The sequence below is a fragment of the Bos taurus genome, chromosome 2 (assembly GCF_002263795.3).
Source record: "Bos taurus isolate L1 Dominette 01449 registration number 42190680 breed Hereford chromosome 2, ARS-UCD2.0, whole genome shotgun sequence".
Taxonomy (NCBI): Eukaryota; Metazoa; Chordata; class Mammalia; order Artiodactyla; family Bovidae; genus Bos; species Bos taurus.
The window spans coordinates 107646306-107673853 of record NC_037329.1 but is presented as its reverse complement, the minus strand read 5'-3'; the positions used below and the strand labels follow the sequence as shown (position 1 = coordinate 107673853).

General features: G+C 42.7%; 1 long non-coding RNA gene across 2 annotated transcripts; it reads right to left on the bottom strand.

The window, feature by feature from the left end:
* Positions 1 to 388: 388 nt before the first annotated feature.
* Positions 389 to 27548, bottom strand: LOC112443121 (uncharacterized). 2 transcript variants are annotated; one of them, XR_009492046.1, is made up of 4 exons: positions 27155 to 27548; positions 18553 to 18668; positions 5518 to 5620; positions 389 to 3034 (listed from the first exon to the last, which is right to left on the bottom strand). It is a non-coding gene; the product is annotated as an uncharacterized lncRNA (long non-coding RNA). The 2 variants fall into 2 exon arrangements; XR_003031366.2 differs by lacking the exon at positions 27155 to 27548 and adding an exon at positions 23918 to 24831.

The window sequence follows — 27548 nt, the reverse complement described above, 5'->3', positions numbered from 1 at the left end:
CCAGAGCCTGAGTTCAGAGGCACTGTGTTATACTGTGTCATAAATATAAAAGGATGCAGACTCAACTGCCCCTCACCACACACACACAGGGGAGCGGGCAGCCCAGGGAGATTGGGAGCAGAGGACGTGACCTTGTGCAGAGACCTGCCCTCCTGAATGAGCTACCTTCAGAAGTTGATATGGCAACAAGTGGGCGCAAAAAGAACTGGCTTTCTAGAACCACAAGCCATGAACTTTGGACAGCTGAGACGAGATTTTCTCTGGACTTTGAAGACTAACCCTAATGATCTAAATGCCCAAGGATATAAGGGATTGATTGACTAAATCATGGTTCATCAGTACTATAAAACGCTAGGCAGCTTTTTAAAACAATGATATAGATGATGCTAGATCTATATTTATTGACATGAAGAGACATTCCTAATACATCATTAGGTCTAAAAAGGAAGTCACGAAACAGTATACACAGCAAAAACCTACAGACACACACACAGAGACAGATGCAGGGAGGGAGTCAGAGAGTCTAAAATGCACATACAAAAAGCATTAACAGTGATTATCTCTGAGGCATAAGATTACAGGTGATTTGCTTTTTTCTTCTGATTTGTTTGTGTTTTTTATACATTTTCCACAATAAAAAGAAATTGCCAGGATAATGTTTAAAGGAGGGCAAACTGAACTTTAGTCATGACAAGCAAGGACATGCAATGATTAAAGTGTTATGAAGTATCTTCTACCTAGCAGACCAAGTACTAATAAATTTACATAAACCTAATCCTCACTACCATCCAGTGAGGTAAGAACTGCAGCCCCTATTGTTTAAGATTTTTTCTTAATTGAGGCTCAGAGAGATTAAGTTATTTGCCCCCAAAGCCACCCCAACTGAAAGCATTAGTCTGGGATTTAATTCAGATCGGCCTAATTCCACGACATTCTCCAGGACATAACTCTGTGATATTTTAGCTCCAGTATCCCAGGCATTCCAGGGAAGCAGGGATGCCCAAGGAATCAACATGGACCAGAGGAAGATGATGGTAAAAAAAAAATGAAGAAGATGGAAAGGACAAAACTGTATTATCCCTACTGCTCCAGGGTGAGGGGTCTCCCGTTCCCTGGAGCAGGATCTCAACCTCGGCACTGCTGATGTTTGTGTACTATAAATCTTTGTTGGAGGAGCAGGGAGTGATCTGTGCATTGCAGGATGGTGAAGAGGATCCCTTATGAAATGCAGTAACACATTATGCAGTCATAATGACAAAAATGTCCCCAGACTTGCCAAGCATCCTCAGATCACGCTTGGTTGAGAACCACTGCCCTAGAAAATTCCTATCACCACGATGACATGAAGGTGGTCCTGGAACATTGTTGGTTATTTACTGTACGTATTCACACTTCAGCCAACTATATGGTTCGCTCCCCTCATCTGTTCTCCTCAACTAAGCTTTTAGTCCTTCTATATTCCAAGATAAAACGGTTCCTTAAGACATCATTAAAGACAAATGTCCTAACTGGTGAGCCCCAAGTGACATTTGTGGCTATTACCCTGATCTCCTGAAAGAACAGAAAGTTAAGTTGCGCCCCTTCAAGAAAGGGCCCATAATGGGCCATCTGCCACACTGGGGCGGGGAGGAGGGGTGCTCATCCACACCCTCACATTCCCTGAATTAAAGGTTAAGGGAAGCTGGTTTTTTCTTGTAAATACGAAGTCATGCAGTCATTACAAGCTTGCTTGGAGATAATCAGGGCTGACACTTGCTGTACATGCAGGGTTTATTGGAGACCACCCACAAAGGCGACTCAATGCAAAATGACACTGCTAAGTAATCTAATCCCAAAATGTAGATTTCATTCCAACAAATTGCACACAAGTGGTCTCCTGCTGGTTTAACTGTTGCCTGGAAAGGCAAGCCCAACTGCATCAGTGGCAAGTGTGTTAGCACAAAGCAACCAGACCATAAACAGAATGCAAATGCCATGTCTGGGACCATAAACCTTGAATGTCCCAGAGAGAGAGGAACTCCTTTAATGTTGAATTAAAATATGATTTTCTAATGGGGGTTAAATGGGGTTGAATATACCACCTTGGTCCAAACTCATTTTCAAAGACCACAAAGAGTATAAAACAGTGAAGAAAATAGGTATTTTTCCTTTTGTATCAAAGACTCCTGCAAACTGGTTCCTGCAGGGCCATACATTCTAGGATGGACCAAAATTTGAGAGAACCAGCACCCAGACTTTATCCCCCCTCAGTAACTGTGTATCTACAGCTCCAAAACACATAGTCTCCAACCTCCAACAGAAAGAACACTTAGCCTACCTCACACCCCTTTGAAAATCAAATATATAATAAAGACTTGGTAAGAACTAAGATATATTTTAAGTCTCAGAGGGTAAAATTTGACCATGAGTTCAGTGTGAGCCAACAATTTTCCAAGGTTACCCAAAAGGTACTCTGTTGTTGTTTAGTCACTAAATTGCGTTGGACTCTTTGGGACCCCGTGGACTATAGCCTGCCAAGCTCCTCTGTCCGTGTGATTTCCCAAGCAAGAATACTGGAGTGGCTTGCCATTTCCTTCTCCAGGAAATCTTCCAGACCCAGGGATCAAACCCACATCTCCTGCCTCAGCAGGTGGATTCTTTACCACTGAGCCATCAGGGAAGCCTGGTACTGTCTTAGGGTGCATTAAGAGAGCTTACTGCTCAGGTAAAAGGAGATGACAGTCTTAGAGTCAGGTGATCTGACCACATGTGGAGAACAGGCTTTCTCAGATTGATATTTTGGCCCCTTGGCATTAACTCCTTAGGCAGTAGCGCACTTCAGTGTGGGATCGTCTTTGAGAAAAATCTGACCCAGGTGCTTGGTGAGGGAGGGGCCGCTGACTCGCATCCTCACCAACTCTTCTCTCTGAAGGCAGGAACCATGTCTCCTCTCTCTTCTGTCTCCTCAGTGGCACTGCAATCTGTACGAAGCTCCTTGAGGATACTCAACAAACGTCTGGTGGGTTTTCAGAGAATCCTGGCTGTGACTATGTCTCTACAGTAAGAAACCAAGTAGGAAAATAAAAACGTATGCCATTTAGATCAGTGATTTTTCAAACACTGGGTCACAACCCATTACTAGTTTGTTAAGTCAATTTAGTAAGTCTGGAACCAGTAATATCTTTATATTAAAGAAAATAAAGACAAACATTCAGGGTGCATGTCCCCTGCTTTGTAAACTCCATTAGCAAACCCTGCAATCCACCTCTGGACTGTACCCCTCAGCTGAACGTGGCTCAAGGAAATCATACAACCAACACTCACAGTCTTCACATAATTCACTCTCATGACCTCTTTTGGGTCCTCCTGCTGCCTGGCCATCACATTTCTTTTCCTTGTCCATTCACTTGGCCACCCTTCTGGAGATGACATCCTCTCTCCTCAGCCTCAAGCACCTCCTCTCCCATCTCTGCTGTCACCTGCTAACCTTGCTCCCTACCTCACTGAGAAAGTCGAAGCTCTCAGAAAAGAACTGCCACAGTCACACACCTCCACTTCTACCCACCCACAGGCATCTGCTCCATAGACTATGCTTCCCACCCCTTTTCTATGGATGGACTTTGATCCTGCAGAAGACCAGCCTCTCCACCTGTACTATGGGTTCCACTCAAGGATATGGCAATGACAGCCCTCCCCCCTCTCTCTCAAGTTAGCCAAAGTTGCCTTCTCTACTGGACTATTTCTGCTGGCATGCTATTTCTCCCATCTTAAAAAAACAAATAAATATTATAAAATTTAAAAACCTTTCTTCACTCTTATGTTCCCTCCAATTAACAAAACTCCTTATAAGAGCTATCAGTATTCCTTTGCCAAATCCCTCCTTCTTTCTCCTGTCTACTCCTTCTAATCCAAGGATGACTCCATTGCTCCACAGAAAGTGCTCATGTCAAAGTCACCAGGACATCCACGTGGCTGAATCAAATCCCTAGTGCTCAGTGCTTGTCCGACATAACATTGAACATGGCTGCTCCCTTCTTCCTCCTTAGAACACTTCGCTCAGTTGGTTTCCAGGGCATCACATCTGGCAGTTTTCCTCCTATCTCATCACCATTCCTTCTATTTTCCTCCACCAGATCCTCTTGGTCTCCAAAATTTTCTCTTGATAAAAGGCCCAGGGCTCAACTCTTCTCCACATGCCCCACTACCCTGGTGATCTCATTCCATCCCAGTGGATCTCAATCCCCCACTGACAATTCCCCAGCTTTTTGTCCTCAGCTAGAACCTGTCTTGGAACTCCAGACTCATGGATCCAAATGCCTACCCATCCAGTCCATTTGGGTGTCTAATAGACACAACCAACACCGATATCCTGATGCACTCCCACCTCAAAATCGATTCTTCCATAAAGTCTTTCCCATCCCAGTAGCTGGGAAACAGTCCTTCTAGTTGTTCAGACCAGAAACCTCTGAGGCATCCTTGACTCCCTTTCTTTCACACTATAACTCTTGTTGTTGTTCTTGCTGTTGTTGTTGTTCAGTCGCTAAGTCGTGTCTGACTTTTTGCAACTCCATGGACTGCAGCATTCCAGCTTCCCTGTCTTTCACTATCTCCTGGAGCTTGCTCAGACTCGTGTCCATTGAGTTGGTAATGCCATCCAACCATCTCATCCTCTGTCGCCCTCTTCTCCTTTTTACCTTCAATCTTTCCCAGCATCAGAGTCTTTTCCACTGAATCAGCTTATAACATCAGGCAGCCAAAGTATTGGAACTTCAGTATCAGTCCTCTCCAATGAATATTCAGGGTTGATTTCCTTTGGGATTGTCTAATTTGATCTCCAGGCCATCCAAGGGACTCTCAAGAGTCTTATCCAGCACCACAATTCAAAAATATCAATTCTTCGGTGCTCAGCCTTCTTTATGGTCCAACTCTTACATCTGTACACAACTACTGGAAAAACCATAACTCTACCTCCAACATATACTCAGAATCCAAAAGCTTCTCACTACTTGCAGCAAGACCTTCATCCTACAAACCACTATCATTGTGGTCTTGGTTACTTTACTCTGCCCCCTTACTACCTAGCTCTAATGCAGCAGTCAGAATGAGTCTATTAAAACATACATCAGATCATGTGATTCCTCTGCTTAAACCACCCCCACGTACCCCCAGGAGCTCCCAGCTTACTCACTGCTGCATGAGGACACCACCTTAATGGGTTTCTTCCAAGTCTCATCAACTATGCCCCTTACTGCATGACAGCTACAGAGATGTCACTTGTTCAAGGCTCACTGAATAGATGTCATTGATATGGACAACCTCATTATTAGGAACTGCTACAACCAGCTAATCATTTCATTCATAAACAACCAACTAACCCTCATCCTGGAATCCTTTTGACTAATCCAAGTCAGGTGTGATCCCATGACCTCTAGGTGATTGGTGGGGTACCTGATTGGCCACCCCCAAAGCCATCCATCCCTCTGGCTTCAGAGCCCTGATGTTCCAGGGTATTCCCTCCCCTGACAAATCTCCAGTCACCCATCTCCATGCAGGTGCACAGATTTGAATCTGTATCTGCAGCAGCTCCTGCTGGTATCAGCACAGCTGTTTCTTTTCATGAGCCTCTTTTGTGCAGCAATATCTGAAAAAAAAGATGAGGAGCATATTGAATTTCAGGAGATGAACCAGCTGTCTCAAGACAAAGGAGGAAGAAAAGATGACGTGGTCAATGGGACACTTGTCATGAGACTGTTGCTCCAGAAATCTGGGTCCAAGCTGGGTGTTGCACATGGCTAATCTTGCCCCTAAAATATGGATTAAGGAGGTTCTGACCATCCAGAGGCATGCTTTGCAAATATCCCCCCAAGTGTGGCATGCAAATACAGCTCAGGAGCTCAGAGTCTGAACACTGTCACCATAGCCCACTCTGGTTTCAAATTCACTTTGTTCTCTTGCTGTATTTTTTATTTTTTCCAGGTGCGGAGCTTGGTTATGAGACCACAACCTCCTCTTACTTAACAACATTACTGCCAACTATTTGAGGACCCAGTGAGCTAAATTGTCACTGGGGTTGGCAGGAAATTCCTTGACCTTGTAATTGCAACTATGGAGCTGTTTGTGTTTTCTGAAGTCCCCAAAACATGTGGGACAGGTATAAAGTTTCCACATAGGCCAACTTCTTTGGTTCATTCTGAACTAAACAAACAGCTTTCCACAGCTGGACCAAAAATACCATTTCAGTCCCATCTTTCTCATCTGTCCCAAGCTTAGAGATTTCCAAGATGGAATTCTGCCATCATAACATGGTAAAATCTTAAACCAATACTTCTCAATGCCAGAAAAATAGCAACCTAGCCCAGAAAGAAATCAAAGCTGCATTTCTACTAAACAAGATTGTCAACATGGTAGAAAAGAGGAGATCATTTTGTTAATGATCAAATACACTGGTTTCACCCAATCAAATTTTTGAAGCAAATAACCTTTGGACACGACTGAAGCAACTTAGCAGCAGCAGCAGAGCCTTGAACTCAAAATGGGACAATACCTTCTTCTGCCCAAATTAACCAAACAGAATTTTCAATGAAACTCCCTAATTTAATTTTAGTAGCAACAAAAACTGAGTCCTGGCCAAACCACAGGGAAGGGAGTCAGGTGTCAGAATAAAGTAAGCTCCAAACACTCAACCTTAGTTCTTGTCCTAGTATCCCCTGTCATTCCTTAGTCCAGTTGCCCCAGTTGGTTAACAAGAACCAACCAAGAGACCAAGGTCTCTGAGGGCCAGCTAGTTCCACTCAAGTTTTCAATCCAAGATTGCACTTCTTACTTGGTCATCCATCTTAAAATGCAAGCCTTTTCTCTGTATGGAATAACCAGCCAATCAAAGGGAAGGAGGAACAGTCTCCACCTTTGCTGCTACTGCTGTTGCTAAGTCGCTTCAGTCGTGTCCAACTCTGTGCGACCCCATAGACGGCAGCCCACCAGACTTCCCCGCCCCTGGGATTCTCTAGGCAAGAACACTGGAGTGGGTTGCCATTTCCTTCTCCAATGCATGAAAGTGAAAAGTGAAAGTGAAGTAGCTCAGTCGTGCCCGACTCTTAGCAGCCCCATGGACTGCAGCCCACCAGGCTCCTCTGTCCATGGATTTTCCAGGCAAGAGTACTGGAGTGGGGTGCCATTGCCTTCTCTGCCACCTTTGCTAAAACAGCTCAAATCAAAGGTCTCACTATTAAGTGGGATCCCAGCATCATCAAAGAGTAGAAGAAGAGAAGGCTACTAAGGCTTTTAGATTGGTAAATAAAATATGGAGTGAAATCTTATATACGTATAAATGTACCTATTTACAAAATATAAATAGACCCACAGACTTAGAAAATAAACTTATGGTTACCAAAGGGGGAAAGTGTGGTGGAGGCATAAATTTGGAGGCTGGGATTAACATATACACACTATATAAAATAGATAACCACCAAGGACCTACTGTATAGTATAGGGAACTCTACTCAATATTCTGTAATAACTCAACATTCTATAATAACCAGGGAAAATAATCTAGAAAAGAATATATATTGATATAGTCAGTTACCTACATATAACCAAATCACTGGGTTATTACACGTGAAACTAACACAACATTGTAAATCAACTATACTTAAGTTTAAATATATATATTTACATATTTATGGTGAATATCCCATTAAAAAGAGGCCCCACTCTTCATATTTGAATGCCATATATATGCACTTTGTACCTAGCAATTATTCATGTTTAAAGCCATAATAATAAGTCTTTGGACTTCCCTGGTGGCTCAGCAGTAAAGAATCCACCTGCCAGTGCAGGAGATAATGATTTTGATCCCTTGGTCAGGAAGATCCTCTAGAGAAGGAAATGGCAAGCTTCTCCAGAATTCTTGCCTGGAAAATCCCATGGACAGAGGAGCCTGGTGGGCTACAGTCCACGGGGTCACAAAGACTCAGACAGGACTTAGGACCTAAACACAAACAACAACAATAAGACTTTGCATTTTTATAGGGCTTTATAAATTTATAGTATACTTTCACACATGTTCCTGGAAAAGGGAACGGTTACCTACTCCAGTGTTCTAGCCTGAAGAATTCCATGGACTGTATAGTCCATCAGGTCACAAAGAGTCAGACACGACTGAGAGACTTTGACTTTCACTTCACACATGTTAATGTTTTTAAAATCTTATTAGATGACAAGGCAAACATTATTATCCACCCTTCATTACAGATTTAAAAAGAAGAAACTAAAGCTCAAATTTAAAGCCATGAAATTAAAAGATGCTTACTCCTTGGAAGGAAAGTTATGACCAACCTAGACAGCATATTAAAAAGCAGAGGCATTACTTTGCCAACAAGGTCCATCTAGTCAAGGCTATGGTTTTTCCATTAGTCATGTATGCATGTGAGAGTTGAACTATAAAGAAAGCTGAGTGCAGAAGAATTGATGATTTTGAACTGTGGTGTTGGAGAAGACTTTTGAGAGCCCCTTGGACTGCAAGGAGACCCAACCAGTCTATCCTAAAGGAGATCAGTCCTGAGTGTTCATTGGAAGGACTGATGCTAAAGCTGAAACTCCAATACTTTGGCCACCTGATGCGAAGAGCTGACTCATTTGAAAAGACCCTGATGCTGGGAAACATTGAGGGAAGGAGAAGGGGATGACAAAGGATGAGATGTTTGGATGGCATCACTGACTCAATGGACATGAGTTTGGGTAAACTCTGGGAGTTGGTGATGGACAAGGAGGCCTGGTGTGCTGCGGTTCATGGGGTCACAAAGAGTTGGACACGACTGAGCAACTGAACTGAACTGAAAGCTCAAAGAGATCAAGTAATTTGCCAAAAGTCACTCTATGAAGCAATTAGAGAAGCCCCAGGTCCAATTCCAGGTGCCTATCTCTGCATGCTACTTCCTAAATGAGTGGATTTAGACACTTGTTCCTGGAGAAATACCAAAACATTCAAAGTTGCAACTCTGATCAATTTCATTTGTGCAGGTGGAAGGAGAATAAATACTGACTTTTCCCTTTCTGTCCCCAACCCCACCTCCATCTGACCCCCATCAAGTACAACTGTGCCTATATGACTACAACCAAAAGCATAAAACAGTCCACTGCACTGGTCCTTCTCATCAAGAACTAAATAATTCTTGCTGTTTCTCCTCCTCACCCTACTGTCACGTTACATTCTAGACTAGAAGCCCATGGAGAAGAGGGACTGGGTCATTCTTGCTTTGGGATGGTCTTCCTGCTGCTGCTGCTGCTAAGTCACTTCAGTCGTGTCCGACTCTGCGACCACATAGACAGCAGCCCACCAGGCTCCTCTGTCCCTGGAGTGGGTTGCCATTTCATTCTCCAATGCATGAAAGTGAAAAATGAAAGTGAAGTTGCTCAGTTGTGTCCAACTCTCAGTGACCCCATGGACTGCAGCCCACCAGGCTCCTCCATCCATGGGATTTTCCAGGCGAGAGTACTGGAGTGGGTTGCCATTGCCTTCTCTGATGGTCTTCCTAGTAGACTTCATTTTACTTACCAACTGTTTACTAACCATCCACTCCTTATCAATCTGGAAATGTGAGAGTTTATCCTAGGGTAGAGCAAGGAACATGTTCCTTGCAGCACTATTTACAATAGCCCAGGACATGGAAAAGTCCTAGATGTCCATCAACAGATGAATGGATAAAGAAGTTGTGGTATATATAAATACAATGGAATATTACTCAGCCATAAAAAGGAATGAATCTGAGTCATGACGTGAGGTGGATGAGCAATGAGAATGACATGGATCACCTTGCTTCCTTACTAATCGCCATCTACTATACTCCAAGGTTCTAACTCTCCTTTGAGAAAACATAATAAACAGAATTCATGACCACAAGGACAAAGAGAGCAGTCTATAGCTAAAGACAGCCTCTAAGTTTTGAAATTATCTATTATTTTCTATCTGGAAGATTTATACATGCTATACTCTTTGCTACTGAATATAGTGATGAGTAAAAAAAACAAGTTTTAGACCATACTCCAGGGGGTAAATTGAAGGAGGCTGCTCATCTTTAAGGCAGTTCCACGACTTGGACCAGCAGCATAGCACCTATTCAGAACACTGAAAGAGTGTGGGTGGACAGGGCACAAAGGTATAAGCTGAAAGCCAGGGCAAGATGAAATAAGAAATGTTTGGAGAGTCCATCAGTCAAAGGAAGAATTGAACATATGTGGCACCAGCTAGGCTCTTCTTTGATCTGTCCACAGCAGACATCATCAATGGACACAGCACCCTTGCACCCAGCCAGGGATTCTGACCATCCTAGATACCACACTTCAAGTGGCTACCAACATTCATTAAGAATCAGCAAGCAACATGTCACCTGCTCCTCCATGGTCCAGTGGTTAAGAATCCACCTTCCAGTGCAGGGATGCAGGGGACTAAGATCCCACATACTGCAGGGCAACTAAGCCCCAGTGCTACGAAGACCCCCCATGATGCAACTAAGACTCGATGCAGCCAAAAATCAAATCAATAGTTACATAATTTTCTTTTAATTTTTTTAATGTCACCTATTTAATTTGCATTTATAACCATTTCCTCTTGCTGGAAATCACATTTCGTGTATTAGGATTAAATCATGGTGCTTCCTCATACTTCTCTGATTCCAAGATTCATGATATTAGATTAGCAACCCAGTTCTGACTTTCTGGATTCCTGACCTCAATTCTTCATTGCTATCTACTCTTCCCAGTCCCCACGACCTACCCTCAGACCCTGAACTCTGACCAGGTATTCTAACCAGGACCTGGTGACATGCCCCAACTCCTGATTCCTGTTCTGTCTGGCAGCCTTTTGCCATTCCTCCACGGACTCAAATTTACCCATCTACTCACGGGGGCTCAGTACAAAGTACCTTGTCCAGGTCAAGATTCCCTTCCACGATTGCACAACAGCACAAAAATCCCTGGGGAACTAAGACAAGGATGGCAGAGTGGGAAAATTCCAGACTAGTAAATGAGAAAGGGAGAAGCTAGCCCATGGGTTCACAAAATCTCCCTCAGCAATGGAGTTTATCTGCAGCTTAGGCCCCATCTTTATCCCTTCAGAGAGAGTGAGCGATTCCAGACCTGGCTTGACTTTTTCTGGTTTATGGTGAAGTTTCTGCCTTCGAGGTAAGGAGCAGATGTTTCCTAAGCTCCTAGGGATTTATCGGCCTTGTTCACACCTTCAACAGACAGTTCATTGTAGGTTTAATTTATACTGTTCTGTTTCACTGGTGGGACAATAATTCTGGCTCCATCTTAAGTCACAAAATGGCGGTGTAAAAGAAAGCCAAACCGCGCTTCTCCAGGCTTGCATCTCTGCCTCGGCTCTTCTGTACATGTGACTCCCTTCCACTACGGTTCATATATTCTCTGAATCCATACAATAAAGTTTATCTCAGCTTTGCAATTTGTTGCCAAGCAAGGCTCAGTGGCACCGCAGGAAGATCATCAACTGGGAAGCCGGGGGTCTGGGTTCAAACCCTAGTTGTGCCAGTAAATTGCTTCCCTTCTCTGGGCCTCAGTTTATTCATCTGTGACCTGAGGAGATTGAGCTTAATGATTTATATAGAAGGTCCCTCCCAGCTGTGACATTCTATTAAACTGGAAGGTTTTGGTGAAGAGAGGCGCTTGACATCTACTCCAGCTGTACCCTCCCAATTTCCCACAATGCCCCTCTGCTCCTCCCCCTCCACTGAGGCTTAACCCGCGGAGGGAGAATCATTCCCAGCTGCTGGCAGACTAATCCAGCTGCCATGTGAGGAGTTTTGTTACGCCTATTTCACAGTGGGTCATGTCTAGTCAGCATGTATTTCCTAAGTGCCTCTGACAAGCCCAGAAAGAGGGTGGAGCCCTCTGGGGCCTCAGTGACTTCATCTGTGAAATGAAAGGCTTACAACGGTCACTGGGCTTCAGGGTGCCTCCCAGCTCTGAAGTCCTGGGATTCAAGATTCCACTGAGAGAAGGGGAAGCCCCACCCTGGGGTGGCCAACTGCCAGCCCCACCCCTGACATGGCCCAGGTCCAGCTCCATTCAAGCCTGTGCACCTGGGGCCACACGTGGGCAGAGTAACCCAAAATCCAGCTATAAGCCATTGGGAGGTGTGTGTGTGTGTGTGTGACAAATACAGTCATACCTCTAACACTTCACCACAGCTGAGTCTCAGCCCTGCCTCCTGCCCATTGCCCAGTCCCTAGACCACACTCTTCAGTGAGTGGGGGAGAAGCAGATGCATGTCTAGATGGTGTGATCTGAAAAAAGTCCCCACACACCCCACAAAACATCTCTCACAGACCTGCCTGAAATCCTCATCACAGGCACTCGGTTTCTTCGCATTCAAGCATCTTGCTTCCAGAAGTTTCCTGTTAAAGGCAAACGTGCACAAAAGTGCAACATGTACTCAGCCTTTGAGTTTCTTTTCCCCAGTGCAACCGTCTCCTCACTAACCTTCACCAGTTCCCGTCACCACTCCCCAGACCCCCCAAAACATCTGACAAACAGAAAAACTTCCCCCACCAGGACAGAGGCATGAAACCCAAATTTATGAAGAAAAAGCTAAATAGGGATGAGTAAACAGACATTCTGCCTGACTTCATCTGATTTATTTTACACTCTTTACAACTAGTGACAAAAAAAAAAAAAAAGCCCTGGAGAAGGAATTAGTTGGAGGAGAAGAGAAGGGTAAGGGATCACTTAAGAGCGATTTTCAAACCCACTGCGTTATTAGGGTTTTTATGAAATAAAAGTTCTCACTTAGAAGCGTCATAAAGCCGCATCACTGTTTGTTTGACTTGGCTCCGTGTACCTCTCCTTAGATTACTGCACATGTTTATTATTTAAATTTGAAAGAAAAAAATTAATTTTGAGTGGATAAGTTTTGAGGGATAAGTGTAGATACACAGATGGAAACCACAGATATAAAGAATTAGGATTCACTCTCTACCCTCCCCACAGAGGCCAGAAGAGAAAATGGCTTCATCCTGGATTGAGCAGGCTCTAGCCTGTGGAAGACTTGCCTAAAGAGAGAGTTTTTAAGTCTGAGAGAGAGAATTAACGGAAATTGTGTGGACATTTCTTTTCCCTTTAAATATTCTTGAAAGAGAATCTGTTCCCATTTGTTATGGACTGAATCATGTCCCCCCAAAAAATTCATAGGTTGAGGCCCTAATCCTCGATGTGATTGTACTTGGAGATGGGAGGTAACTAAGGTTAAATGAGGCTGTAAGGGTGGGGCCCTAATCTTATGATGTCCTTGTAAGAGGAAGAAACACCAAAGAGTTCTCTTTCCAAGTATGCACAGAAAAGAGACCATGTTGCAGACACCATGAGAAGGCTGCCATCTACAAGCTAGGAGGAAAAGTCTCACTAGAAACCAAATTTTTCAGAACCTTGATCAGACTTCTAGACTCCCAGAACTGTGAGAAAATATGTGTTAATTGTTTAAGCCCCCCGGTCTGTGGTCCCTGGTTATGGCAGACCGGGTGACTAATATGTTTCTGTCTAAGGAAAGGGGACAAACTGGGTCAGTCCATAAATGGGGATGAACTCCTTTTCTAGACACTGGGTTTCGGAAAGTAAATACGATAGTGTTCCCAGCAGTGTCCTCACAATACCTCGAGCCAGTTGGTTCTAGAATCCACATCCTTTTTCCTAACACACTGCCTCCAGACCTACATAGCTGTGCCTTCCTCAGAGTGGGGAGAAGCAGGGCTCATCATCTGGGTGAGGAAGGCAGGGGGTGAATGATTCTCCTTTCCCTCCCAAGTGTTGCCTCAGCAGGTGCAGTGCCATCGAGTCCAGATTTGCCTGTCAGGAAAGAAGAGGGTGATGCTGTGGAGAGAGAGGAAACAGTCATCGTCCTTCCCAAACCCAAGGAGGCCGGGCAGCCCAGATGGGCCTGCAGACCTGGAGGAGCTTCTCAAGCCAAAAAGGACCAGTAAAGAGTCTGATGCCTTGGGGGAGGGACAGTGTCAGCACAGTAACCCTCAGGAAGCCACAGGGAGCAGAAAGAGGAAAATGGGGGATTTTCAAAGGAAATTTGCACTCAGTTCAGTTCAGTTCAGTTGCTCAGTCGTGTCCGACTCTTTGCGATCCCATGAGTGGCAGCACACCAGGCCTCCCTGTCCATCACCAACAGTGTGGGCTTAAAGAAAGGAATCAGACTGTGCCTGAAAGCTGGGACAACTTGCCTGTCTTTTGAGCAAACTCTGGCTAAAATTAAGACCAGAAATCTGTACTTGATTAAAAATAAAACCTTTTGTTTCAAAGTTTTTGAAGGAGGAGAAGAAGGAAATCAGGCTATTTTTCTCTTTTTACCCAGTAAATATTTGCTTCAAAAAATTCCAAAATGTATCATTGCCAAAATAAGGTGATGTGTACCAAGAAAGACTAAAGTACATTGGTACTAAGAGGGCCTTAGCAGCTGGAGTGCTGGTGAGGCGGCAGAATAAAGGGCTTCATTTGTGATGTTTGCCAGTTTCTGTGTTGTAAATATTCTCACCAAGGCTGATTTCAAGCTACCAATGGTTTAAAAATCAGCTTGCAAAATTCCTGCCTGTTTATCCACAGTCTCTGACCAGCCAGCACCATCTGGCTCAGGTAGATTTCTACTAGAAGGTATACCAAGCAGGAAGGTAGCAGGCAGCCAGGCACAGAATCAGCTGGGAAGGTCAGAGGTCCTATGAACAGAGAGAGGAGGACCCCAAAGGATGATGTCAAGAACACGGGGAGATTCTTCTCTCTGGGATGTGTCATCTCACAGGCATTAATGGAGATCCACTGTCATGGCCATCCTCTCCTCAGAAGGAGCCAGTGCACTTTCTCATCCCCTGGACACTGCAAGCATACTACCCGGGGTCCAAGGGAAGAGCAGCAGCCACAGATAATCCCCCAAACCCATCACATTTTGAAACTTCCAAATGCCAACAAGAACTTTTACTGGCATTTACAGAAAGAAAGAAAATAAATGTAAGGAGGGAAGGAATTCAATTTAGAAAAGATTTTTCACTAACCATTGTGAAACCAATAAACCCAGATTTCCCAAGGACCCCAAGAAAATGCCTTTGTACAGTCACTCAGTTGTATCCACCTGTTTGCAACCCCGTAGACTGCATCACACCAGGCTTCCCTGTCCTTCACCACCTTACAGAGTTTGCTCAAACTCATATATTGAGTCAGTGATGCCATCCAACCGTCTCATCCTCTGTTGCCCCCTTCTCCTCCTGCCTTCAATCTTTCCCAGCATCAGGGTCTTTTCCAATGAGTCAGTCCTTCCCATCAGGTGGCCAAAGTATTGGAGCTTCAGCTTCAGCATCAGTCCTTCCAATGAATATTCAGGACTAATTTTCTTTAGGATTGACTGGTTGGATCTCCTTGCAGTCCAAGGGATTCTCAAGAGTCTTCTCCAACACCACTGTTCAAAAGCATCAGTTCTTCAGCACTCAGTCTTCTTTATGGTCCAACTCTCACATCCATACATGACTACTGGAAAAACCATAGCTTTGACTATATGGACCTTTGTTGGCAAAGTAATGTCTCTGCTTTTTAATACACTGTCTAGGATTGTCATAGCTTTGTTTCCAAGGAGCAAGCATCTTTTAATTTCATGGCTTCAGTCACCATCTGCAGTGATTTTGGAGCCCCCCAAAAATAAAATCTGTCACTGTTTCCATTGTTTCCCCATCTATTTGCCATGAAGTGATGGGACTAGATGCCATGATCTTAGTTTTTTGAATGTTGAATTTTAAGCCAGCTTTTTCACTCTCTTCTTTCACCTTCATTAACAGACTCTAGTTCCTCTTCACTTTCTGCCATAAGGGTGGTGTCATCTGCATACAGCCTTGTCTAACTCAATGAAACTATGAGCCATGCCATGTAGGGCCACCCAAGATGGATGGGTCATGATGGAGAGTTCTGACAAAACGTGGTCCACTGGAGAAGGAAATGGCAAACCACTTCAGCATTCTTGCCTTGAGAATCCCATGAATAGTATGAAAAGGCAAAAAGAAAATGCCTATTTCCCCCATAAAGTGAGGAAGAGAAAAGGAATTCCTGACATCCACTTTGGATTTGGCCAGACATGTGCTGAGTGTGTCTGCACCCCGCTCCCTTGTCCTCTCTCCCCACCCCTAGCACAAGGCAACAGGACAAAAGAATTCCAATCCCATCACTTTCTTACCCTTGACCTTCTGTAGATGAGTCCTATCAACCGACGCATACGCTGGACACTCACGAAGAATCCACTTAGAATTTCATTCTATTATCCAGTGTTAGTCTTCAAATGAACTACAGACATATGCTTTTGTTTCCAAAACAAAACAAAAAGCAGAAGCCAGGACTGGGATTCATTTCTCTCCAATTTACCTTCCAGTACCTGGCACTGGGCTCCATGCTTGGTCAATATTCAATACATCATCATCCTATTTAATTCTCCCTTTTTCCCCTGAAAGCGCTCACCAGGCGATTCTCTCTAAGGGTTTATGCCAGTCACCTCCAGGGGGTTATGACAACTACTCTTTGATCCATGAATCAGAATTTGAACTGGCACTAGTAAGCACTGAATAATACTTAATGTTGTGGATTAACTAAAGAATAGAATTACTATATATAGCCAAAAGGTTCTTATCGTATGTATGCAAGTTATCTACTCAAGAGAAGTGAAAGTGAAATGTTAGTCACTCAGTCGTGACTCAGTCCAACTCATTTCTACCCCCATGGAATGTAGCCTGTCAGGCTCCTCTGTCCATGGGATTCTCCAGGCAAGAATACTGGAGTGGGTTGCCATCTTCCTGACCCAGGGAGTGAACCCATGTCTCTTACATCTCCTGCATTGGCAGAGAGGTTCTTTACCACTAGCGCAACCTGGGAAGCTCACTGGAGTGGGTAACCATTCCTTCTCCAGGGGATCTTCCAGACCCAGATTGCAGGCAGATTCTTTACTATCTGATCCATCGGGGAAGCCCCATTTAAGAGAACAGGTAGATAATATAGTTAAACAGTGCATATATAAGAAGATACAGATGGTATGAATGATGCATATATTTCCACCAGCCCTCTGGCTGTGCTTCCAGCTGAAAACTCCTGAATTTCCTTGGACTAAGAAAACACAGCTAAAAAGCCATTTGTTGGGAACGATAAAGGAGAAAGGGTGACCTCTGCTGGTGGAATGAGCCTTTTTAAATCTGCTTCTTTCCCCCAACTTTGCAAAGAAAAGAAGTGAGCAAAGAGCTGGGAGAAGGTAAGGGTGTGACCACGTCCTCTCTGAACAAATGATCATTTTTTCCACTCTAGTCATTCTTACAATCTCTTCAGAAAAAGATCGTGGTTTGTGTGGTTCAAGAAGTCTAACAGGACTTCCCTGATGGCTCAGTGGTAAAGAATCCACCTGCCAATGCGGGAGACATGGGTTTGATCCCTGGTTCAGGAAGACCTCACATGCCGCAGAGCAACAGGGCCCATGTGCCACAACTATTGAGCCTGGGCTCTAGAGTCTGTGCTCCGCAAAAAGAGAAGTCATCACACCACAACGAAGAGTACCCCCCGTTCACCGCAACTAGAGAAAAGCCCACACAGCAACAAAGACCCAGCACAGCCAAAAATAAATAATTTTTAAAAAAGAAGAAGAATCTGTAATGATGTGTAGAAATGAGATTCAACTAGGCTTTTATTGTGTTTAACAATCATTCTCTAGAAAAAAAAAATGAACACTTTTATTTGGAACTCAGTAATTTGTTTTCTTTCTTTCTCTTTTATTTTTTTTACATATTTCGTTAATGAAATGAGGAATTTGCGATCGATTTTGAAATGTAGGGACTAATTAGAATAAATGAAAGCACAGTCCCCAAATGTCTTATTAAGGTTTACATTTATTTGTCAGATAAATACACATTTTAGGAACTGCAAATTAAACATGTTCAAATAGTATCTACATCTTACAACTTGATGCTTTATGAAAAACTTGAAACAAGTTACTTTGCTTTAAAGTTCAGCAGTGCTCAAAACCAAATCATTTCCATAGCTCCCTCATTATGCGGCCTGATTTTGCCTCTCTGAGAATCTTTCATCACCTTTGACGAGCAAAAAGCCTGTGTTGTGCTACCAGCTTTCTAATAGTCTTCAATTCTTAGTCAGACTTTCCCTGATCATAGACGCCACTTTGGTCTTTAGCTTTGCCAAGTTTAAAGCCAAATACTTCAAGTTTTCTGGAGAAAAGCGAGGCAGGAGCCTTTTCAACTCCTAATTTTTTTAATGGTCTAAGGCTGCTGCACATGTAATTATTATGTATGTGTAATCAGGCTTGTTGGAGGGAGGAAACGGAACAGGGACGCACAGGCAAGCAGACTCATAATCCCATTCAGAATTAGATAAACTGGATTATATCTGGGGGGAATCGTATATCTTTGGGGAACCATAACAATAAAAGACATCAGTATGCTGTATAAGGGAATACACGCTCTAGCCTTACCAATAAATTTTAATTTCAGATTAAATAAAGTGTTCATTTAAATGCACGTTTATAGGCCTTACGTAATCAAAAATCGGCTTTTTCTCAGATGCTTTTCTTAAGGCAGCATACACGCCTTCCCACGACTGTCAGGCTGATGAGACACCGACTATTTTACGGTCAACACCTCTTTGGAAACCTGGCAGAGAGGACAGAGGAGGGGAAAGAGTAAACAATATTAATTACCGGGGCTGCTGTCCTGGGCCCAGACTGGAATGAGAGAGAACAGTGGCAGAAATAATTCAGATGGGCTTCATTCTCAGTCCCTCACCTCCTTGTTTCTTTATATCATACAGTAAATGTATTCATTCTTTGCTAAGTATACTAAAAAGATCTGAAATTCTTTGAAGGCAACATTTTTTGTTTTGTTTTATATGGAAAAGAATGTAGATACTGAATTAAGAAATTAGTAAGTACTAATCAGTGTGCATTCAAGATTTTTTTAAACAAACATAAGACTAAAAACTCAAGCAGTTGGATTTAATATAAATAATAGAAATATGAATAATGGAGGAAATATATTCCCCAAACTATATATATATATATATATATTTTTTTTCTTAACAAAAGAACCCTTTACAAGTATAATCTTTAATACGAGCATTCAATAAACAACCGTCAATTAGCTAATCTGTAGAAGTGCGCAAGTCATTTCCCTCATTTGATTGCTCTTTATTAAGCACCTGCGGTATGTCACACACTGTGCTGGGCATTAGGAAGACAGTAGCTAATAAAGTCAGACATCTTCCCAGTCTTTCCAGAGGTTTGTAATATCATGTAGAAGCCAGACATCAGTCAGCTATTCATACCAGTAAATATAAAATTACAACAGCGATGAGTGCTACAAACTAGAGGTAGATGGTGCTAGTAGAGCATTGTTTTTCTTAAACAAGAATTCTGTTTCCATCTGCATAGTAGCCAAATTCAACTTTTTTGAAAAGCTCAAACCAAAGAACTAAAATCAACATTTTATAGGCACAACATGACTCAACCAACTCTGAAGTATTTGGTCAAAAAGGTGCCTGATTCAATTTAAATATATTTATTCAGCATCTATGCTGTATAGAGCAGTGCTTCTCAAACTTTAATATGCATGGAAATTACTTGAGGGGAATTGTCCAAACACAGATTCTGAGCCTGTAGGTCCAGTCTTAGGTGAGGCCTAAGACTCTGCATTTCTAACAAGCCGCCAGGTAATGCTGATAATTCCAGTCTGTTGATCAGACCCTGAGTAGCTCCAGTTCAGGCCAAGATTCTGAACTAGCATGACTGCTGGATCCTCACTTCTACAGCCATTCCGTTCTCCAGGGCATCTTCTCCACCCAGGGACTGAACCTGGGTCTCCTGCCTTACAGGCAGATTCTTTACTGTCTGAGCCATCAGGGAAATCCTCCTCAACTCCATTGCCCCTTCCCTACCAACTCCACAAGAACAGAAGAGTAAAGAGAACATTGTAAGAAGCTTCTGAGTTTACTCGACTGTTTTGGTCTGGTGTTGTGGAGTAGTGGGCTTTATCCTGGGGCAGGACACAGCCCAACAAGGTTGAGGAAGAATAAAATAGGAGAACTGGTGGAATTCTGTTACTGCTTCCCCCAATCCTCCTTTCATCACGTTGCAGCAAACGGAGCCTGCCCTCCTCCGGGAAGACATAGGAATCTGGTGCAAATGTCCTCAGGAGAAAAAAAAAAAAAACAGAAAAACCAGGGGAAACCAGACAACTCTCAAAAGTTATTTCCATATCCCTTCTCTTTCAAATACCCAGGGCTGGAGAATTACAGGGTTCCCAGGTGGCGCTCGTGGACATAGACATACATCCATCATGGACAGAGAATATAGACAAACTGGACGTAGAGAAACAATGCAGGAGACATAAGAGACGTGGGTTCAGTCCCTGGGCGGGGAAGATCCTCAGAGGAAGGGCATGGCAACCCACTCCAGTATTCTTGTCTGGAGAATCCCAGGGACAGAGGAGTCTGGCGGGCTACAGTCCATGGGGTCACAAAGAGTCAGACACGACTGAAGCAACTTAGCACGCACACATGAAGAATTACAATCTAGTCCTGATGACAGGTCTCAAACCTGCCTGTCTGTTGAAATCACCTGGGGAGCTTTAAAAGCATTACCGCTTGGATTCTGCCTCCAGGGGTTCCAACGAAATTGGTCTGGAGCATGGGCTAGGCAGCAGGGCTTTTAGAAACTTCCCAGGTGATTTCGATGTACTGCCAAGATTCAGAACCACGGAATTCTGAGTTTCCTGTGAATGTGCTTCTCTCTCGGGGACAAAAGATGAAGACCTGACCAGAAGGCATGTTTTGTGGGGTAAGTAGAACTGGATATAGCCTTCTGATGTCAGAGTTCTAGACCCTGGAGCTCATCTACCCCTAATTCTCTGAGCTCACTGGGGGTTTACTTTTCTCAATAGGCATTGCCTGACAGAGTACCAGTGTCCTAGAAAAAGAAATGAGCACATAAAACAAAATAACAAGATATATGAGGAGGACAGTTATTTCAAAATGAAAATAATCTCCTGGAATACACATTCCAATAGAAGTAGAAATATTAAAATATTTGGGTCAAGTGTTTTTAGTCAGTCTGATCAATAATGTATCCTATATCCTGGGTCCTATAAAATACGCAAGAAAGAATTAAAAATAATAAGCAAGAAAATGTAAAAAGAATCAAACAGAAATATCAGTAATAAAGATAGTAATAGAAATAAAAACAGGCCAGAACTGATACTGCCTAAAAATAGCAATTCAATGAACATGAACTTGGGCAAAGTCCAGGAGATGGTGAGGGATGGGAAGGCCTGGTGTGCTGCAGTCCATGGGGTTGCAAAGAGTCAGACATGACTGGATGACTGAACAGCAACAACAACAATAAAAATAACTTAGTGAATTGGGAGACCTGAGTGAGGAAATAGCCCAGAAGGAAGAACATAGAAGAAAGAAATAGATAACATAAAGGAAAAGCTAAAGATAAGGAAGATAGACATAGAGTACTAACATCTAGATAATAGGAACTCCATTAAAAGAGAAAAAAATGTAGAGGAAGAAATATTTAAGGACTTAACGGAGATCAGTTTTTCTGCCTTAAAATATATCTGTGTGTATTCCAGAAAACATATAGAGACATAATAATAAAATTTAAGAATTTTTTAAAGTTCTGAAAGTTTATCATAGAAAGAACAGATCACATACAAAAGAACAAATATCAGATTGATGTCAGCAAAACTAAATGCAAAAACAAAAAAAAAGAAGAAGCAATGTTTTCACAAAATTGAAGGAAATAGAAAACCTGGGTCTCTCACATTGCAGGCAAATTCTTTACCATCTGAGCCGCCAGGGAAGCCCAAAATAGAACACAGAATCTAATATTTTACACTCAACCAAACCTAATATTTATATTCAAACATTTGAACCAAATAAAAGTATTCTCAAGCACACAAGATATGCTGCGGAAATATGTGCATTATAAATAATTTTGGTTGAAGTACTATGGGAGAAAAATCTAAGAGATTCTACAAGGGATTTTTAGAACAAGGATGTTCAAATACCTTAATAAACTTTCTTATTGCTTAAAAGAGAAAGAAAAAGCAAGCTAAGATCAAAGAAAAAGAGAAATTACATCTATAACAGTCTACAATTAAACCCTAGATTATATTAGCATGATAGGGGGTGGACAGAGGAGAGAGCAGGAAATCCTAAATTTTCACCTTAGGCAAAATTAGGGAATTACAGTTATATCATTAGGAAGAAATTTAAGGAAGGAAATTCCCTGGTGGTCGAGTGGTTAGGACTCACTGCTTTCACTACCGGGGCCCAAGTTCATCCTGGCATTGGGGAACTAAGATCCTGCAAGCCCGGAGACATGGTCAAAAAGAATTTAAAAAATAAAGAAGATAAGAAGAAAGTCTTGTAAACAGTGATGCAAGTTGAAAAATTAAGAGGATAAAATTAGGTCCGTGTGTGTCATTTATTCTAACAAGTGTAGATGGACTGAGCTCACCAGTTAAAGACTGAGAGATTGAATTTATCTTTTAAATTCTGATATGTGCCATTTACAAGAGATATTAGTGGTAAAGGATCTGCCTGCCAGTGCAGGAGAAGTAAGAGACTCTGGTTTGATCTCTGGGTGGGGAAGATCCCCTGGAGGAGGGCATGACAACCCACTCCAGTAGTCTTGCCTGGGAAATCCCATGGACAGAGGAGCCTCGCAGGCTACTGTCCATAGAGTCACAAAGAGTTGGACACGACTAAAGTAACTTAGCATGCACACATACATCAAACATAAGAATATGCAAAGACTGAAAGCAAAAAATAGAAAAAGACACATTAGACAAATATTAACCAGAAGAAAGCTGATTTAGCTATATTGATTCCAGGAAATACAGTCTTTAAGTAAAGAACAATATTAGAAATGAAGAGAGTTCCCTAGGACGCAGCCATTCCACTCCCAGCTATAAAGCCAAGGAAAAAGTGTACACGTGAGCAACGGATGAGGTAGACAGATTCTAAGTGGCCCCCACTATTCCTCCTCCAGTACTTGTATCCCTGGGCAATGTCTTCCCTTGAATGTGCGCAGGACCCACACTTGCTTTGAACCAAGAGAAAAGGGCACAGGTGATGGTATATCACTTTAGCAATTATGTTACATAAGGCTGTAATGTTTGCCACGCAGGCAGATGCTTTCCCTTGCTGGCTTTGGAGCAGTGACCCTGATGGAGAAGACTCAAGGGTGAGAGGGCTGGCAGCCAGCAAGACATGAAGCCCTCAGTCCAACAACCTGCACCTAAATCCTGCTGGCAACCACAGGAGTTTAAAAATGAATCCTTCCCCAGTCACACCCTAAGATTAGCCCAGAGCCTTGGACAACTTGGCTGCAGTCTTATGAGGACTGGAAGTGGAAGACCCAGCTAAGCCATACCTCAGTTCTCAACTCCCAAAGACTATGAGATAATGAATGTGTGCTATTTTAAGTCACTAAGTTTTTGGTAATATCGTTACACAGGAATTGATATCTAACACAGCAAGAGACATAAGAATGTCAGTGGTAAAGCAAAACAATTTAAAAAGTCTGGAAACAGCCAAATGCCCATCAGTAGGAGAAGAGATGAATAAACCATGGTATATTAACCTGCTAGAATATTACATTCACAGCCAGATGTGAAAATACAGATAAATCTTAACAATAAGAAACTGAGCTTGGGAAAAAAAATTAGCTTAGTATGATACTCTTTCATAAAATTTAAAACAATTAAATCAATCTATTTCAATATAACTGCTTAAATCAAAAAACAATTAAAATAAAAAACATACATTACTTATAAACTTAAACATAGAAATCTCTGTAAAATTAAAGATCTTATAAAGTTAAACATTAGCTTACCAGATGATCCAACAATACCACTCCTAGGTATTTATGCAAAAGCAGTGAAAACACACATACACACGAAATTATGAATGCTCACAGCAACTTTATTCATAATTGCCCAGAATTAGAAACAATCCCAATGTCCTCTAACTGGGGAATGGAGAAACAAAGTGCAGTACATGTGCCCAAGACAGGTCAATACCAAATGCACGACACTCAGTGAAAGAAGCCAGATTCAAGAGATGACATGCTATAAGACTCCATGTATACAGTTTTCTGGAAGAGGCAGAATTACGGAGATAAGAAGTTGATCAGTGGTTGCCAGGGACTGGAAGTAGAAAGAAAGAACTGACAACAAAGAGACACCAGGGAACTTTCTGGGGTAAGGAAGCTGTTATATATGTGGATCTGGGTGGTAGTTATAAAGCTATATTCATTTGTCAAAACTCATAAAACTATACACTAAAAAGGGTGAACTTTACTGTGTGTAAATTATTCCTCAAATATATATATACATCCAGATCCATCCCTGTTCTGCCCTCCAGTCCTTCCTTCTTTCCTTCTATAAAAACAAAATGAGAAATTGTGTCACTGAAAATATTATGGTTAAAGCTATTGTAAAGAATAACCTTGAAAGGGGACTGGGAGAAGAGGAGTAAGAGCTTCAAAAATCAAAGTGGTGTATATAAAAAGAATGCAGGAGAAGAAAGGAGTGAAATTTACTTCCTTTGCCTTTGTTGACGGGAACGTTTCTGACTTATTTTTACTATAGTAAACTCATTTTGCTCAAGGCAGGGAATTACTAAGTCTTTGTTCAACCACCAGCAATACAGAGGACCCCTCCCCACAGCGACAGCCCTGTTTGGTCCAGATTCTCTTTGCCTTGGAATGTCCCGATAAATGGCCCATTAGCAGCCCACAAAGAGATTAAGAAACAATTCTATTTAAGAGAATGCACAGTTTAACAAAAAAAAAAAAAAACGATCCTAGAGTCAGAGTGTTCTGCTTCTGCTATCTTTTAAGAACCAAAGGAGCAGGGGTTTTGAGGTCACAGTCAGCCTGACCATATTTTGCCCTTATCTCCCTATTTTCTACTCCATAATGAAATTTAAATAGCTTGCTATCACTAAGTAAATAATTGGCGCCATAACAGCCTTCTGGAAGCTTTTAATTGTGTCAAACCAGCTCTTCAATTCTAAACATTCCTGACGACCAAATGATATTTAGAGCTTTGGGTATCTTCTTAGCAGATGGAGATAGGAAGGCAAAATGGGATAAGAAAGCCGAAACTCCCCGTTAATCAGGGTAGTGCTCCTTTATTCAAAGATCATAAAATGCCTGAAATAAAGTCTTTAACTTGGTGGGGGATGGGGGAGGGCCTGACTGAGAAGCGGAAAGTCTGGGTCTTACTTAGCCCCTTTTGGGCTCCTGCTCAGCTGTATGATTTGAAACAGGCACTCAATAATCTCTTTGGATTTCATTTTCCTCCTGTGTACGCCTGATTCTGCAGCCAGGGTTTCCCCTCCCCCAATGTCCCAGGTCAGGTGCTCTAGTGGGCAACAGGCTTACCCCGAAGTTCTGGAATGGGAACTCTCCATTCACCTCTACAACTCTGCATCTGGAGATCCCCTTTGGTCTTGCCAGGGTTTTAGGGCCATTGTAGAGAAGCACTCTCACAGGGTGGCCAAATTATGTGGCTTTCAAGAAAGACTCCAGGCTACTGCTGCCAGCCCACGGTAACCCAAGATAAAGGGTTACCCTGGACAAAGGTTTCCATCAGAAGTACAATTGGAAACACCAGGCGAAACAAATCAAACAGATTTCTTTACTGCGGGATTCCCAGAGCCTTTGTTTGTGCATGTGCTTGACCAAGACATCTCTCTTTCAAGGATCAACACACTCAGGGCTGGAATGCTCAGTTCCAAATTTAGGATACTGTCTGCTCATATTTTATGCATTATTCTCTTATCAGGAGGTATTCAATCCTGACTGTAGAATAGCATCACAGGGGCCTCAGCTCTAGAGATGTGGCTTTAATGGTCTGAGGGGTGGGACATGGGCACAGACAGGTGTTTATTTCAGCTCCCCTAGTGATTCTAATGCAACTCACTCAGGGAGCATGGGAAGGTGCCTCCTTTCTCATGCCTATTGTGGTGCATTAAGAGGGAGCACATCCCCATCCCGAGGTCAGTGCTTGAGAGCAAACCCAAAGAAGCATTCATCTCTCCACCCAGAAGCTACACTACAGGATCCAGAGCCTCCTTGGGAAACTGAATGAATTTCAGCATTTCTTAGCAGTCAGTCACTCACTCAGGACTCTAGTCCTAATCATCTCTTTTAAAACCCTGTGGATTTTTCCTTTCAAAATGGAAATAACCTTACTGATTTTCTAGTTGTAAATTTAATGTCTGCTCATCGCAGTGGGGTAAATATATTTTTATTATATTTGAGGCAAAAATTAATTGTTCTCAAACCTCCCCTCTGCCCCTGCACTGTGAATGCTGTATGTTTACTTCTAGATCTTTATGTGTTTTTTAAATTATTTTGTAATCTGGTTTTTTACTTATCAATATCTCTCATTAATAACTAAAGGGGCTTCCCAGGTGGCACTAGTGGTAAAGAACCTGACTGCCAATGCAGGAGACATGAAGAGGGGCGGGGATTTGATCCCTGGGTCGGGAAGATTCCCCTGGAAGAGGGCATGGCAACCCACTCCACTGTTCTTGCCTGGAGAATCCCCATGGACAGAGGAGCCTAATGAGCTACAGTCCATGGGGTCACATAGAGTCAGACACGACTGAAGCTACTTAGCACTCAGGCACATCTAATATATCATTCCATCCCAATATATTCTTATTCGCTAGCTCTTGAATATCTTCTCATCTCAATATAAATAAAGCTGCACCATCTTTTTTCTTTTTTTTGGCCTCACTGCACAACTTGTGGAATCTTAGTTCCTTGACCAGTGATTGAACCTGAATCCTTGGCAGTGAAAGCTCGGAGTCCTAACCACTAGACTGACAGGAAATTCCTTGCACCATCATTTTTAATGACCCTATCATATTCTGGGTATACCATAAATTATTTAACTGATCCCTGTGTTAAGCAACTCTAGAGTTTACCGTCAATGAAGGGATAGATGTCTTTGCACATGTATCTGATTGGTTCCTGAGAATAAATTTCTTCGTAGAATTGCTTCCTCAAGTTCCCAGTCAGCTGAACCCACTCGGCTAGGCTTCCGTGTCCACTTACCTGTCCAGGAGAGCTGAATCCCCTCTTGTTTCCCCATCCCTACCCCCATCCAGCCTTCTCCACTCTCTGGCCTTGTTCACAAAGTATTTTCTGTCTGCTGTTGGTCCAAGTCCCTCCACTTTTATCAAATCTCCTTCAAGCTTTATCTCTTAAAGCCAGTGTTTTACTTTAGAAAGCCTCCTTGGTTCTGTGCAAATCTCCCCTCTCCTTGGATCAGTCTGGCTCAGTTCAGGCTGGCCGTGTCATCTCCCAGCAGAGGTCACCAAATCCTCTTTTAAGGAACCAGGGAGGAGGCAGCAAGCTGAGGCTGACCACCCTGGAAAGCTCCCCCACACCCCAGCACCTCCTCTGATCCCTCAGCAGCACTTGTCACTCTGTGTCTCTTTTGTTTACA